Here is a 15,654-nt window from a genome sequence, read left to right as displayed (position 1 = left end):
GACCTGTTTTCCTGTTTTCTTTCAGCCACTTATGGGGACAGAGTGTTCTGCTTTCGGGCGTGTAGTTTTTCCTATCTACAGGTCTTCAGCTGTTCCTGTGGGCCTGTGTCTGGAGTTCACCAGGCAGGTCACTTGCAGCAGAAAAGTTGGTCTTACCTGTGGTCCCGAGGCTCAAGTTTGCTTGTGGGGTGTTTTCCTCTGGCGTCAGAGATGTGTGCAGAGTGCAGTCTCTTCTGGTTTCTCAGGCGTGTCTGCCTCTCTGAAGGTTTAGCTCTCCCTCCCACGGGATTTGGGTGCAGAGAACTGTTTATCCGGCAGGTCCCTTCAGGTTATGGCGGTGTCTCAAATTGATCCATTCTTATCTCATTGTACAAAGCTCACGTCCAAGTGAATCACAGACCTCCACATAAAATCAGATACGCTAAATCCAATAGAAGAGAAAGTGGGGAAGAGCCTCGAGTACTTGGCACAGGGGGAAACTTCCTGAACAGAACACCAATGGCTTATGCTTTAATTAGCAATAGTCACGCCTCAGATAAACCTCATTGGCTATGATACTGCCACTGCACAAAGCTGGCTTATGCTTGAAGAGCAACAGTTGACAAATGGAACCTCATAAAATTGAAAAGCTTCTGTAACACAAAGGACACTGTCAATCAAACAAAACGGCAACCCACAGATTGGGAAAAGATATTTACTAACCCTACATTTGGTAGAGGGATAATATCCAAAATTTAGAAAAGAAGTCAAGAAGGTAAACTCCAGAGAACCTAATAACACTGTCATAAAGTGGAGTACAGGGTAAAATAGAGATTTCTCAACTGAGGAATCTTGAATGGCTGAGAAGCACTGAAAGAAATACTCAACATCCTTAGTCATCAGGGAAATGCAAATCAAAATGACCCTAAGATTCCACTTTATACCAGTCAGAATAGCTAAGATAAAAAAATACAGGCAGCAGCAGATGTTGGCAAGGATGTGGAGAAAGAGGAATACTCCTCCATTTCTGGTGGGACTGTAAGCTGTTACAACCACTTTGGAAATCAGTCTGGTGGTTCCTGAGAAAGTTGGACATAGTACTACCTGAAGACCCAGCTATACCACTCCTAGGCATATACCCAAATGGTGCTCCAACATATAACAAGGACATGTGGTCCACTATGTTCCTAGCAGCCTTATTTATAATACCCAGAAGCTGGAAAGAACCCAGATGTCCCTCAACAGGATAATGAATACAGAAAATGTGGTACATTTACACAATGAAGTACTACACAGTGATTAAAAACAATGACTATATGAAATTTGTAGGCAAAGCGATAGAACTAGAAAATATCAACATGACTGAGGTAACCCTGACACAGAAGAAAACACATGGTATGTACTAATAAGTGGATATTTGCCCAAAAGCTCATAATGCCCATGATATAACCCACAGGCCACATGGAGGGTAGAAGAAGGAAGACCAGGGTGTTGATGCTTCAGTCCTGCGTTGAGGGGGAACAGGACAATTGTGGGAGATAGAGGGAGAGGGGGACTGGGGAAGGAGAAAGTAGGGGGATGAAATAAGGGTGGTAGTATCAGGACCTGGAATGGATGTGAGTGAGGTACAGAGGGTCAGGAAATCGAACAAAAATTTTTATCAGGGGGGATGAGGAACTGGGGATAGCCACTGGAGGGTCCCAGACCACAGGAAATTGTGAAGCGTCCAGGACCCAATGGGGATGACTTTAGCTGAGATTCACAAAGAAGAGGTAGCTAGAACCCGTTGAGATCACCTCCAGTAGATAGACATGGCCCCTGGTCCAGGCATGGGGCCACTCACCCATCTCAAAGTTTTTAACCCAGAAATGTTTCTTTCCAAGGGAAGAACAGGGACAAAAAAATGGAACAGAGACTGAAGGAAGTATGTACTGACTGGTTTTGTGTGTCAACTTGACACAAGCTTCAGTTAATACAGAGAAAGGAGCCTCTCTTTGGAAAATGCCTCTATGAGATCCAGTTGTAAGGCATTTTCTCAATTAGTGATCAAGGGTGGGAGGGCCCCTTGTGGGTAGTACTAGAGCTGGGCTGGTAGTTTTGGGTTCTATAAGAGAGCAGGCTGAACAAGCCAGAGGAAGTAAGTCAGTAAGTAACAACCCTTCATGACCTCTGCATCAGCTCCTGCTTCCTGACCTACTTGAGTTCCTGTGCTGACTTCCTTTTGTAATGAACAGCAATGTAAAAGTGTAAGCTGAATAAACCTTTTCCTCCCCAGCTTGCTTCTTGGTCATGATGTTTGTACAGGAATAGAAACCCTGACCAAAACAGAAGGGCCAACCAGGGACTGCCCCACTTGGGGATCCATTATGTCTGCTGACACCAAACCCAACACTGTTGCTGTGGTCAAGAGACCCTTGCTGACAGGAATCTGGTGTGGCAGTTCCTTGGGAGGTCTGGCCGGCAACTGACCAATGCAGATGGGGATGCTTGGAGCCAAGAATCAGACTGAGTTCAGGGAACCTAGTGGGGGAGCTGGTGGAAGGACTGCAGGAGCATCTGGGTATTGCACAACCCTTGTTAGAACAAGGTAGTCTTGCCTGACCACCCAGTTATCCCAAAGTTTAGACCACAACCAAGGAGTATATCTGGAGGGATCCATTACTCCAGATACAAATGTAGCAGAGAATGGCCTTGCCTGACAGCAACAGGAGGGGAGGCCTTTGGTCCTTGGGAGGTTTGATGCCCTAGCATAGGAGGATGCTGAAATGGTTGGGTGGGAGAGTGTAAGTGAGTAGGGGAGCACCCTCATACAGGCAAGGGGGAGGGGAGAGCAGATGTGGAATGGGGGAGTGGTGGAGGGGCAATTGGGAAGTGGGATATCATTGATAGAATGGGTAACCGGGAAGTGGGATACCCTTTGAGTTATAAATGGATAGAATGATTAAAAATAAAAACAAAACACACAAGCTCAACAAATTCGGGTCTATTATTTGGTATTAGCCCAAATGGAAGTGAATTTTCGACCTGGCTCTCAGCAGGTGATGGTGGTTGTGTGGCTGTCCAAAAAGGAGCCTGGAGAGTTCTAGAAGAGGCCCCAGAGAAGAATGAATATCTGTTGTTCATCCCAGGGACTCTGGGGTGACAAAGCAAGTCAGGAAACATTCCTGGGAAAGAGGGGTGTTATAATGGGGTTGGGACCTTTGACCCACAATCCATCAGGAACGACTTACTGAATGTAGAAAGTCAAGACTTCATTGAACCACTCCCAACACAAATAACTCCCACCAAAACAAAATAGAACCACCCTTGCATGCTGTAAGTTCCCTGGGTCTTCTGGCACTTTACTAGATTAGGGACTTTAAAGCCACAGAATAGGACAGCTTGTGTCTTAAGAGTGTTCTGAACTGAATAGATAGATTAGGAAATGTGGACCTGAAAACCTGTCAGGTTTGTGTGGGCAGAAATGTGTCTAGGAAATGCGCATCACCAACAGAGTGTTGACCAATCACAAGGACTGTGGCAGCTGTACCTTGGCTGCCTTTGCTAGCGCTGTTCCTATGAGCTACACCCAGAATGAGGGTTGGGAGAGCTGCAAACATTCCTTCTTTAGGGAGACATAAACCATGTCTACCTCCTTCTTCTAAGGTTCCAACGACAAACCAAGTATAGTTCTATCAAAGGAATCCAATAGAAGGTTGTTGGGTTTACTTGCAGAGTTTGAGTGAGGGGATACTGGCAGGTGATCATGAAGTGGCCACATTAGAAAGTCTTCACCTAGCAAGAGGACTTCTTCCCAAAGTGACATACACAGAGTCCCCTTCAGTCAACCTCTCCCAGCATGAAAACTGTATTGTCTCTGGAGACCTGAGGTCACATGCAATTAGAGCAGAATGACATGCAGGTGGCCAGGAAGCATGGCTGGCATCTCAGGGAGAGCCGAGTGACCCTCCCTACCCATCCCTTCTTTGAGAGAACAGCAACTGTTCACTGGCTCAATCATGATGGCTGCTTCCAACCAGGCACAGCTGACCTGGTCAACACAGCTGCTCTTTGACTTGGATGACCAAGGAGGAAGGGGTAGACACTCTGGTATTATTTAGGGGTGCAGGAATAGGTCCATTTTCTCTGTCAATTAAGTCAAAGGCAGGAAAAGTTTGAAATTGAAGCAAAGCTAAAGTTTATTCAAAGTGGACAATTTTGTGGAGTGAAAAGAAAGGAAAAGAAAAGAAAGGCAAACTTCCCCAGGGCAGGCAACTTGTCAATCTTAGCAGCCCAGAGGAGGAGAGTGACAGGAAAGGGGCAAAGGGAAAAGCCATTTGAGTAAAGCCAGCAAGGATGAGTGGTGTATCAGAGAAAGAGTAAGGAAGCCCAAGTACTAGGGTGGAAAAGCATTTATAGGCTCTGGAAGCAAAGAAATAGCCAAGAAAGAAGCAAAAGGAAATAGTTGAACCTTTTTAAAATCAGGACTCATTAAGGTGGGCAGACCCAGTAGGGTCTCATAGCAGCTTGTAGGAATTGTAGTGGGGCCGGAAATTCTGGGAAGCCCAAGTATCACATTTTGTTAAAGAGATAATTATTCCCCTGTCTGTGTAGCATGGTTTACAGCCTTCCTAGGGGTGGTCCCTTGGCAAGGTGATTGACAAACTATTACCTTCTGGGTAGCTGGAAATGTTAGCTGAGAACAGATCTCATCCGGTTGACAGAAGAACTAGTTTTCCCTTACTGGGCTTTTCTGTTGCTGTGTCAATTCTCTATGAACACAGTAAAACAGTCAAGAAAACATAGCTCAGAAAAAGCTGGCATCCGAGGTACCCCACTGGTCACCCATATCTGTGGCCGGAAGGAAGCTACAGAAGTGTAGCGTGACCCCGGTGCATGAGAGTCTGGAGTGCAGGAGGATGCTCTGGCCTACAACTGGCTTCGGGACAGGAATATTGTCACGGTGGAGATGGGTCAACCTCGCATCTTTTAAGGTCCTTGGCCCGTCTTCTTTGCTCTAATTTCAGGGTGACACATCAGTCTGACATAGTGACTTGCCTGCCCATTAGATGTGACTCAGGGAAGAGCCAGCTTTGCTGTGAATAAGCTCTGATTGTTGGCTTTGAAAGAGTCAGAGTTGGGCCAAATCTGGGGCCAGTGGGAAAATTCCCAGTATAATCCTCCAAGCACAAGGACCCCACCCTTCCAGGGAGTAAAAGCTGGTTTGATTCCTGGAACAGCTGCAAGCCAAACAGTCACACAAAGCTACCTGTGGCTTCCAAACCGCCTCCCCCCCCCTTGGGAAAGTCTTGAACAGTACACTGAGTCCAATCTGAAAGTTGTTTTGCTCCACTAAATGTGCATAGTACCCTGCCTAGTTACCATTGTGCAAATTCTGCCCCAATTGTTTGCAAGGTATATAACTTTCTGTTAGAGTCTGCTCAGGGTTGTCTTCCCTTGAAGTTGGAGGACCCCGGACATGTCAGAATTAAAATCTTCTTGCTTGTGCATCAGTCACTGTCTCCGTGAGTCTCATTCAAGAGGTCCCCGAATAGGTTCAATTTGGACCTCACAGCTTGACTTGTGCACCTTACTGTGGTTTTACCATTTAGACCTGGGCATGGCTGGTGGAATTAATTTCTTTTGCTTATCTTAGGTGATGAGGTTTCTGGGCTGGCAATGCTGAGAGCCAGAGCCCCAGAGAGCCTGGCCTAGGATGATGTCACCATGACCCAATAGCACCCTCAGCGGCCAATCCTTCTCTGCTCCTACTTTTTTAAAACTGTTTTTGTTTGTTTTAATTGTTTATTTATTCTATAAATGCTGCCCCAGTCATGATATTTCCCAAGTTGGAGCGCTTGCAAAGAAGCAGGTGGTGTTAAGCGTTCCCTCAGCCTCCATCTCAGTTCCAGCAGCCTCCATTTTGGTTGGGTTTCTTCAGGTTTCCATCACCTCTTACTTTTTTCCAGCAGCAGACCTAGGTCTCCACCAGGAGGCGCTGTATCCCAAGCGTTTGACTTGGGAAGTGGAAACTGTAGGAGAATCAATTTGGGAGACACATCTGACTGACTTAGTTGAGGCATCCCTCGGGCTTCTCTGGAAAGTCCACACTCAAGCTCTTCCTCCCCCACCCCTTGTCTTCTTCCCCTCCTTCCACCATTCATAAACAAGACTCAGTTTGCTCTGAAAATACTGAGTACAGCAGAACTATGAAACTGTGGAAGAAGCTTTTGTCCAGAGTGGTTAACTTGCCAGCAGTACTTGTCACCGGACATATGTGCAGGTCAAATGACTAGCACAGATGCATGCGTCAACTGACCTCTTGTTTCTAGATCTTTCCATGCTCAGAAGAAAGAGGGATCAAGGAGTTCTTGTGGGACTTGATTCCTGTCCTAAGACCTGAGACTTTTTCCTGTGTCCGGAAGATATCAGGGAGTGGTTTCCAGACATTATTCTAGAAGCAAACAATTGGAAGAAACTTTCTGTCACAGAGTAAGTAAAAGGTCAGTGTTACAAAACTACATTAAGATTTCATGTCTCTCCAGTCAGAAAGGCAGCTTTCAGGAACACTAATGACAACAGTTCCTAGTGTGATGTGACAAGAGGGGTCTAGAAACTGGGGTGTGTGTAGATAGTGCAGCCAACTTTGTAAATCATCCTGGAGGAGACTCAGAAGTCTACAACCAGGACTGCCACATGACCCAGTGACACCACTCCTGGGCATACACCCAGTGACTTCACATCCTACCACAGAAACACTTACAAATCCATGTTTAGAGCTGCTCTATTCATAATAGCCAGGGAAAGGAATCAACTGTGATGTCCATCATCAAATGGATGGCTGAGAAAATTGTGGCTCATATGCGTAAAGGGGCACTAATCAGCCCTGAAAAAAACCAAAATAATGAAATGCAGGCAGATGGATAGAGCTGGAATAACATGTACAGAGTAAGAGAAGAACACAGGTACATGCTCTCTCTAATTTGTGGGTTGTAGGGTCTAATCTTTGGTATGTTTAACTTGGATCATGGCAGAAGCCAGAAATGGGTAGTTGGAGGACACATTAGGGGAGGGGGTGGTAAATTATAGGTAAATGAAAGGAGAGAGGCAGAAAGTAGATGGGGACAAAGCTTCAGGGTACTAGGGGATGAGCAGCTAAGCTATGGAAGCCTGCTACCTCACAATGCAGTTAAAATGTATTTAGAGGGCTGGCAGAATGCACACGGGAGGAAATGAGGAGGGCTGAAGGATGAAGTGGGTATGGTGCAGTCTTTCATGAGATAGGGGCAAGTCAGGAGGATAACCCTTGCGAAGGGTGTGTGCAAAAGTTTAATGGAAAAACCCTAAGTTAGTAAGCTAATTTCAAAATATGACTTCAAAAATAATTATAAGAGAATTGCCTTGCATGGGTAGAAAATGAGAATACCAGACTACATGGGTTATGATATGAAAATTACAAAGTACAGGAGTTATTGGTCAGAGATGCCCCAAAGGTCTCCAAACCCAGCTACTGCATTGGCTTGGTTAGCCTCCATTGTGAGACTGCATGTGAAGACCATGTTGCTGAGGTGTGTGGTCACTGTGGCTGCAGAACATGGAAAAATTGAATCTCAAATTAAGATGGTTTGTATATGCTTGGCCCAGGGAATGGCACTATTAGGAGGTGTGGCCTTGTTGGAAGAAGTATGTCACTCCTAGCCATGTGGAAGCCAATTGTCTATTTGCCTTTGGAAGAAGATGTAGAACTCGCGGCTCCTCCAGCACCATGCCTGCATGGATGCTGCCATGCTTCCCCCCATGATGATAATGAACCGAACCTCAGAATCAGTAAGCCAACCCCAATTAAATATTGTCCTTTATAAGAGTTGCTTAGCGAACACATGGGCACTGGGGAAAATTTCCTGAACAAAACACCAATGGCTTATGCTCTAAGATCAAGAATCAAAAAAACGGGATCTCATAAAGCTACAAAGCTTCTGTAAGGCAAAGGACACCGTTGTTAGGACAAAAAGGCAAACAACAGATTGGGAAAAGATCTTTACCAGTCCTACAACAGATAGAGGCCTTATATCCAAAATATACAAAGAACTCAAAAAGTTAGACTGTAGGGACACAAATAACACTATTAAAAAATGGGGTTCAGAGCTAAACAAATAATTCACAGCTGAGGAATATCAAATGGCTGAGAAGCACCTAAAGAAATGTTCAACATCTTTAGTCATCAGGGAAATGCAAATCAAAACAACCCTGAGATTTCACCTCACACCAGTGAGAATGGCTAAGATCAAAAACTCCGGTGACAGCAAATGCTGGAAAGAATGTGGAGAAAGAGGCACACTCCTCCATTGTTGATGGGATTGCAGACTGGTACAACCATTCTGGAAATCAGTCTGGAGGTTCCTCAGAAAATTCGACATTGAACTACCTGAGGACCCAGCTATACCTCTCTTGGGCATTATACCCAAAAGATGCTCCTACATACAACAAAGACACATGCTCCACTATGTTCGTGGCAGCCTTATTTATAATAGCCAGAAGTTGGAAAGAACCCAGATGCCCTTCAACAGAGGAATGGATTCAAAAAATGTGGTACATCTACACAATGGAGTACTACTCAGCTATCAAAAATAATGACTTCATGAAATTCATAGGCAAATGGATGGAACTGGAAAATATCATCCTGAGAGGTAACCCAATCACAGAAAAACACACATGGTATTCACTAACTGATAAGTCGATATTATCTCAAATGCTCGAATTACCCAAGATGCACAGACCACATGAAACTCAAGAAGGATGACCAAAATGCAGATGCTTCACTCCTTCTTTAAAAGGGGAACAAGAATACCCTTAGGAGGGATAGGGAGGCAAAGTTTAGAACCAGACGTAGCTCTCTCCTGAGAGACACAGCCATAATATGGCAAATACATAGACGAATGCCAGCAGCAAACCACTGAAGTGAGAACGGGACCCCTGTTGAAGGAATCAGAGAAAGGAATGAAAGAGCTGAAGGGACTTAAGACCCCATATGAACAACAATGCCAACCAACCAGAGCTTACAGGTACTAAACCACTACCCAAAGACTATACATGGACTGACCCTGGGCTCCAACCTCATAGGTAGCAATGAATAGCCTAGGAAGGGCACCAGTGGAAGGGGAAGCCCGTGGTGCTACCATGGCTGGACTCCCAGTGAATTTGATTGTTGTGGGAAGGGAGGTAATAGGGGGAGGATGGGGAGGGGAACACCCATATACAAGGGGAAGGGGAGGGGTTAGAGGATATTGGTCTAGAAATCGGGAAAGGAAATAACATTTGAAATGTAAATAAGAAATACCCAATTTAATAAAGATGGAAAAAAGGGAAAAATATAATTTTGCTGACAATTAGTAAGAAGTTTGTTATAAAACTAAAAAAAGGGCACTCAAGCTGCAGGTTCCCTGCGGTCCAGACCTCGCCCGGATCTGAAGGGACCTGTTCAAACAGCTCCTTGTACCCAAATCCTGTGGGAGGGAAAGCTAGACCTTCAGAGGAGCAGGCATGCCTGGGAAGCCTGAGGAGACTACTCTCTGCCCACATTTCTGACTCTAGAGGAAAACACCTAGCAACATCTGGGCCCCCTGTGTACAGGGACCCAAGAAAAGGCGTGTCAGGCCCTTCTGGTTGCTGCCCTCACTGAGAGCAGAAACGTAGCTACCGAGAGCAATTTCAGGCCCGAGACCAGAGGTAAGACCAACTTTTCTGCTCCAAATGACCTGCCTGGTGGATTCAGGACACATGCCCACAGGAACAACTGAAGAGTAATGTACAGGAAAGACTACATGGCTGAAAGCAGAACACTCAGTTCCCATAACTGGCTGAAAGAAAACAAGAAAACAGGTCTACAGCACTCCTGACACACAGGATTACAGGATGGTCTAGCCACTGTCAGAAATAGCAGAACAAGGTAACACCAGAGACAACCTGATGGCAAAGAGGCAAGCACAGGAACCCAAGCAACAGAAACCAAGACTACATGGGATCATCGAAGCCCAATTCTCAAAACAAAGCAAACAATGAATATCCAAACACACCAGAAAAGCAAGATCTAGATTTTAAGTCACATTTGATCATGATGATGGAGGACTTCAAGAAAGACATAAAGAAGTCCCTTAGAGAAATGCAGGAAAACACAAATAAAAAAGCAGAAGCCTATAGAGAGAAAACACAAAGATTCCTGAAAGAATTACAGGAAAACACAATCAAACAGGTGAAGGAATTAAAAATGGAAATAGAAGCAATAAAGTAAGCACAAAGGGAGACAACACTGGATATAGAAAACCAAAGGAAGGGACAAGGAGCCGCAGATAAAAGCATCACCAACAGAATACAAGAGATAGAAGAGAGAATCTCAGGAGCAGAAAATTCCACAGAAATCGACACAACTGTCAAAGAAAATGTAAAACAGAAAAAGCTACTGGTCCAAAACATACAGGAAATCCAGGACAGAACAAGAAGATTAAACCTAAGGATAATAGGTATAGAAGAGAGTGAAGACTCCCATCTCAAAGGACCAGTAAATATCTTCAACAAAATCATAGAAGAAAACTTCCTTAACTTAAAGAAAGAGATGCACATAAACATACAAGAAGCCTAAAGAACTCCAAAGAGGTTGGATCAGAAAAGAAACTCCACCTACCACATAATAGTCAAAACACCAAATGCATAAAACAAAGAAAGAATATTAAAAGCAGTAAGGGAAAAAGGTCAAGTAACATATAAAGGCAGACTTATCAGAATTACACCAGACTTCTCACCACAGACTTTGAAAGCCAGAAGATCCTGGACAGATGTCATACAGACCCTAAGAGAACACAAATACCAGCCCAGGTTACTGTACCCAGCAAGTCTCTCAATTAACATAGATGGAGAAAGCAAGATATTCCATGACAAAACCAAATTTACACAATATCTTTCTACAAATCCAGCACTACAAAGGATAATAAATGGAAAAGCCCAACATAAGGAGGCAAGCTACACCCTAGAAAAAGCAAGAAACTAATTGTCTTGGCAACAAAAGAAAGAGAAGAAAAGCACACAAACATAACCTCATATCCAAATATGAATATAACAGGAAGCAATAATCACTATTCCTTAATATCTCTCAACATCAATGGACCCAACTCCCCAATAAAAAGACATAGACTAACAAACTGAATACACAATGAGGACCCTGCATTCTGCTACCTACAGGAAACACACCTAGAGACAAAGAGAGACACTATTTCAGAGTGAAAGGCTGGAAAACAGCTTTACAACCAAATGGTCTGAAGAAGCAAGCTGGAGTAGCCATTCTAATATAAAATCAATTTTCAACTAAAAGTCATCAGAAAAGATAAGGAAGGACACTTCATATTCATCAAAGGAAAAATCTACCAAGATGAACTCTCAATCCTAAATATCTATGCTCCAAATACAAGGGCACCTACATGCATAAAAGAAACCTTACCAAAGCTCAAAGCATACATTGCACCTCACACAATAATAGTAGGAGATTTCAACACCCCACTCTCATCAATGGACAGATCATGGAAACAGAAATTAAACAGAGACATAGACAGACTAAGAGAAGTCACGAACCAAATGGACTTAACAGATATTTATAGAACTTCCTATCCTAAAGCAAAAGGATATACCTTCTCACCACCTCATGGTACTTTCTTCAAAATTGACCCTATAGTTGGTCATAAAACAGGCCTCAACGGATACAGAAAGTTAGAAATGATCCCATGCATCCTATCAGACCACCTTGGTCTAAAGCTGGTCTTCAATAGCAATAAGGGAAGAATGCCCACGTATACATTGAAGTTGAACAATGCTCTACTCAATGATAACCTGGTCAAGGAAGAAAGAAAGAAAGAAAGGAATTAAAGACTTCTTAGAATTTAATCAAAATGAAGGTACAACATACTGAAACTTATGGGACACAATGAAAGCTGTGCTAAGAGGAAAACTCATAGCTCTGACTGCCTACAGAAAGAAACAGGAGAGAGCATATATTAGCAGCTTGACAGCACACCTAAAAGCTCTAGAACAAAAAGAAGCAAATACACCAAAAAGAGTCCAGGTCCAGATGGGTTCAGTGCAGAATTCTATCAGATCTTCATAGAAGACCTCATATCAATACTATCCAAACCATTCCACAAAACTGAAACAGATGGAGCACTACCAAATTCCTTCTATGAAGCCTTCCTCTACACAAAAGAGAAACAAGCCGAGAAAGAAATTAGAGAAATGACACCCTTCATAATAGTCCCAAATAACATAAAATACCTCGGTGTGACTTTAACCAAGCAAGTGAAATATCTGTATGATAAGAACTTCAAGACTCTGAAGAAAGAAATTGAAGATCTCAGAAGATGGAAAGATTTGCTCATGGATTGGCAGGATTAATATAGTAAAAATGGCCATTTTAGCAAAAGTGATCTACAGATTCAATGCAATCCCCATCAAAATACCAATCCAATTCTTCAAAGAGTTAGACAGAACAATTTGCAAATTCATCTGGAATAACAAAAAAACCCAGGATAGCTAAAACTATCTCAACAATAAAGGACTTCCATGAATCCTTTATCCCTGAACTCAAGCAGGTTACAGAGCAGTAATAAAATTGTATGTATTGGTACAGGGCAGACAGATAGACCAGTGGAATAGAATTGAAGACCCCAGAAAGTAAGAACCACACACCTATTGTCATTTGGGCACTTGATTTTGACGAAGTAGCCAAAACCATCCAATGGAGAAAGAATGGCATTTTCAACCAAATGGTGCTGGTTCAACTGGAAGTCCAGCATGTGAAGATGCAGATGTCCCGATCCATTCTTATCGATTCTTATCCTAACCTGAGCAAGTCAAGTGAATTGAGGACTTCCGTCCATCAAATACCTCAAACTATTGAAAAAGTTAGGAAAAATCTCGAACACATGGGCACTGGAGAACAGTTCTGAACAAAACACCAATGCAGATCAAGAATGGAAATAAATGGGATCTCATAAAATTACAAAGATCACACTAAAACTAGCCCACGGGTACTGAACAAAGGGCCTATATAGAAGAATCAAAGTTAGACTGTAGGGAGACAAATAACCCTATAAAAATGGGGTTCAGAGCTAAACAAAGAATTCACAGCTGAGCAATGCTGAATGGCTGAGAAACACCTAAAGAAATGTTCAGGGCTGGAGAGATGGCTCAGTGGTTAACCCTGAGATTCCACCTCACACCAGTCAGAATCACTAAGGTCAAATACTCTGGCAACAGCAGATGCTGCCAAGGATGTGGAGAAAGAGGAACACTCCTCCATTGTTGGTGGGATTGCAGACTGCTACAACCAATCTGGAAATCAGTCTGGAGGTTCCTCAGAAAATTGGACATTGAACTGCCTGAGGACCCAGCTATACCTTTCTTGGGCATATACCCAAAAGATGCCCCAACATATAACAAAGACACATGCTCCACTGTGTTCATAGCAGCCTTATTTATAATAGCCAGAAGCTGGAAAGAACCCAGATTCCCTCCAACAGAGGAATGGATACAGAAAATGTGGTACATCTACACAATGGAATATTACTCAGCTATCAAAAACAATGACTTTATGAAATTCGTAGGCAAAGGTAGGCATTCATTGATATGCTATTAGCCTCATGTGTTCACTACCAAAGAGATGCACAGAACACATGAAATCAAGAAGGACGACCAAAAAACTCCTTAAAAAAGGGGAACAAGAATACCCTTGGAGGGATAGAGAGGCAAAGTTTAGAAATAACAGAGGTTGAAGGAATGCCCATTCAGAGTCTGCTCCTCATGTGGCCCATACATATACAACCACCAAACTAGATAAGATGGATGAAGCAAAGAAGTGCAGGCTTACAGGAACCGGATGTAGATCTCTCCTGAGAGACACAGCCAGAGTAAGGCAAATACATAGGGCAATGCCAGCAGCAATCCACGGAACTGAGAATGGGACCCCTGTTGCAGGATTTAGAGAAAGGACTGAAGGAGCTTTAAGGGGCTTGAGACCCCATATGAACAATAATGCCAATCAACCATAGCTTCCAGGGACCAAGCCACTACCCAAAGACTATACATGGAAGTTGGGCCCCAACTTCCTAGGTAGCAATGGATAGCCTTGTAAGGGCACCAGAGGAAGGGGAAGCCCTTGGTCCTGCCACGACTAAACCCCCAGTGAATGGGATTGTGGTGGGGAGGTCAGTAATGGGGGGAGAATGGGGAGGGGAACACCCATACCGAAGGGAAGGGGGGATTAGGGGGATGTTGACCTTGAAACCGGGAAATGGAATAACAAGTGAAATGTAAATAAGAAATACCCAATTTAATAAAGATGGAGGGAAAAAAAAGAGAATTCACAACAGAGGATTCTCCAATGACTGATAAGCTCCTAAAGAACTGCTCAAAGTCCTTAGTGATCAGAGAAATGCAAATCAAAATGACCCTGAGATTCTACCTTACACCAATCAGAATGCCTAATATCAAAACCTAAGGTGTCAACACTTGTTGGCAAAGATGTCGAGAAAGAGGATCACTCCTTCATTGTTGAAGGGATTGCAAACTGGTACAAACACTCTGGAAATCAATTTGGAGGTTCCTCAGAAAATTGGAAATAGATCTAACCAAAGACCCAACAATACCCCTCTTAGGAATATACCCAAAAAGATGCCTCCCCGTGCCACAAGGGCATGTGTTGCACTATATTCATAGTGGCCTTATTTGTGATAGCCAGAAGCTGGAAACAATCCAGATGTCCCGTGACAGATGAATGGATACAGAAATGTGGTTCATTTACACAATGGAATACTACTCATCCATTAAGAACAAGGACATCCTGAGTTTTGCAGACAAATGGATGGAACTAGAAAATATCAACCTGAGTGAGGTAACTTAGACCCAAAAGGACATGCACAGTATGTACTCATGTCAGAAGCCAAAACAGGAAAAGCTAATAACGAGCAGGTGATCACCCTGAAATGGCCAGCCTCGGATTATTATATAACTGCGACTGGTTCGCCCTTATTAAGCAAGGCTGTAAGGGGTTCATTTTAGGAAAGATTCCTGCTATTAAAAGGCTTTTCCTGTTATTATTGAACACATATAACAATCATTAAGTAACAGCACACCCCTTTGGAGCAGATCTCTGCAGATCTACGAAGATGTACTGTCTCGTAATGATGCTATACATACAAATAGATGACTAGTTTAATTTTTTTATTTTTATTTTCATCTTATTTATTTTTATCTTTTATTAACTTGAGTATTTTTATTTAATTTTTTTATTATTATTATTATCTTGAATATTTCTTATATACATTTCGAGTGTTATTCCCTTTCCCGGTTTCCGGGCAAACATCCCCCTCCCCCCTCCCCTTCCTTATGGGTGTTCCCCTCCCCACCCTCCCCCTATTGCCGCCCTCCCCCCAACTGTCTAGTTCACTGGGGGTTCAGTCTTAGCAGGACCCAGGGCTTCCTCTTCCACTGGTGCTCTTACTAGGATATTCATTGCTACCTATGAGGTCAGAGTCCAGGGTCAGTCCATGTATAGTCTTTAGGTAGTGGCTTAGTCCCTGGAAGCTCTGGTTGCTTGGCATTGTTGTACATATGGGGTCTCGAGCCCCTTCAAGCTCTTCCAGTTCTTTCTCTGATTCC

The 15,654-nt window shown here is 43.4% G+C and overlaps 1 pseudogene; it reads right to left on the bottom strand.

The window, feature by feature from the left end:
- Nucleotides 1-400: 400 nt before the first annotated feature.
- On the bottom strand, nt 401-575 carry LOC116902654 (annotated as a pseudogene).
- Nucleotides 576-15,654: the final 15,079 nt, after the last annotated feature.

Source organism: Rattus rattus, chromosome 5 (genome assembly GCF_011064425.1).
Source record: "Rattus rattus isolate New Zealand chromosome 5, Rrattus_CSIRO_v1, whole genome shotgun sequence".
Taxonomy (NCBI): Eukaryota; Metazoa; Chordata; class Mammalia; order Rodentia; family Muridae; genus Rattus; species Rattus rattus.
This window is presented reverse-complemented; position numbering and strand designations above follow the sequence as displayed.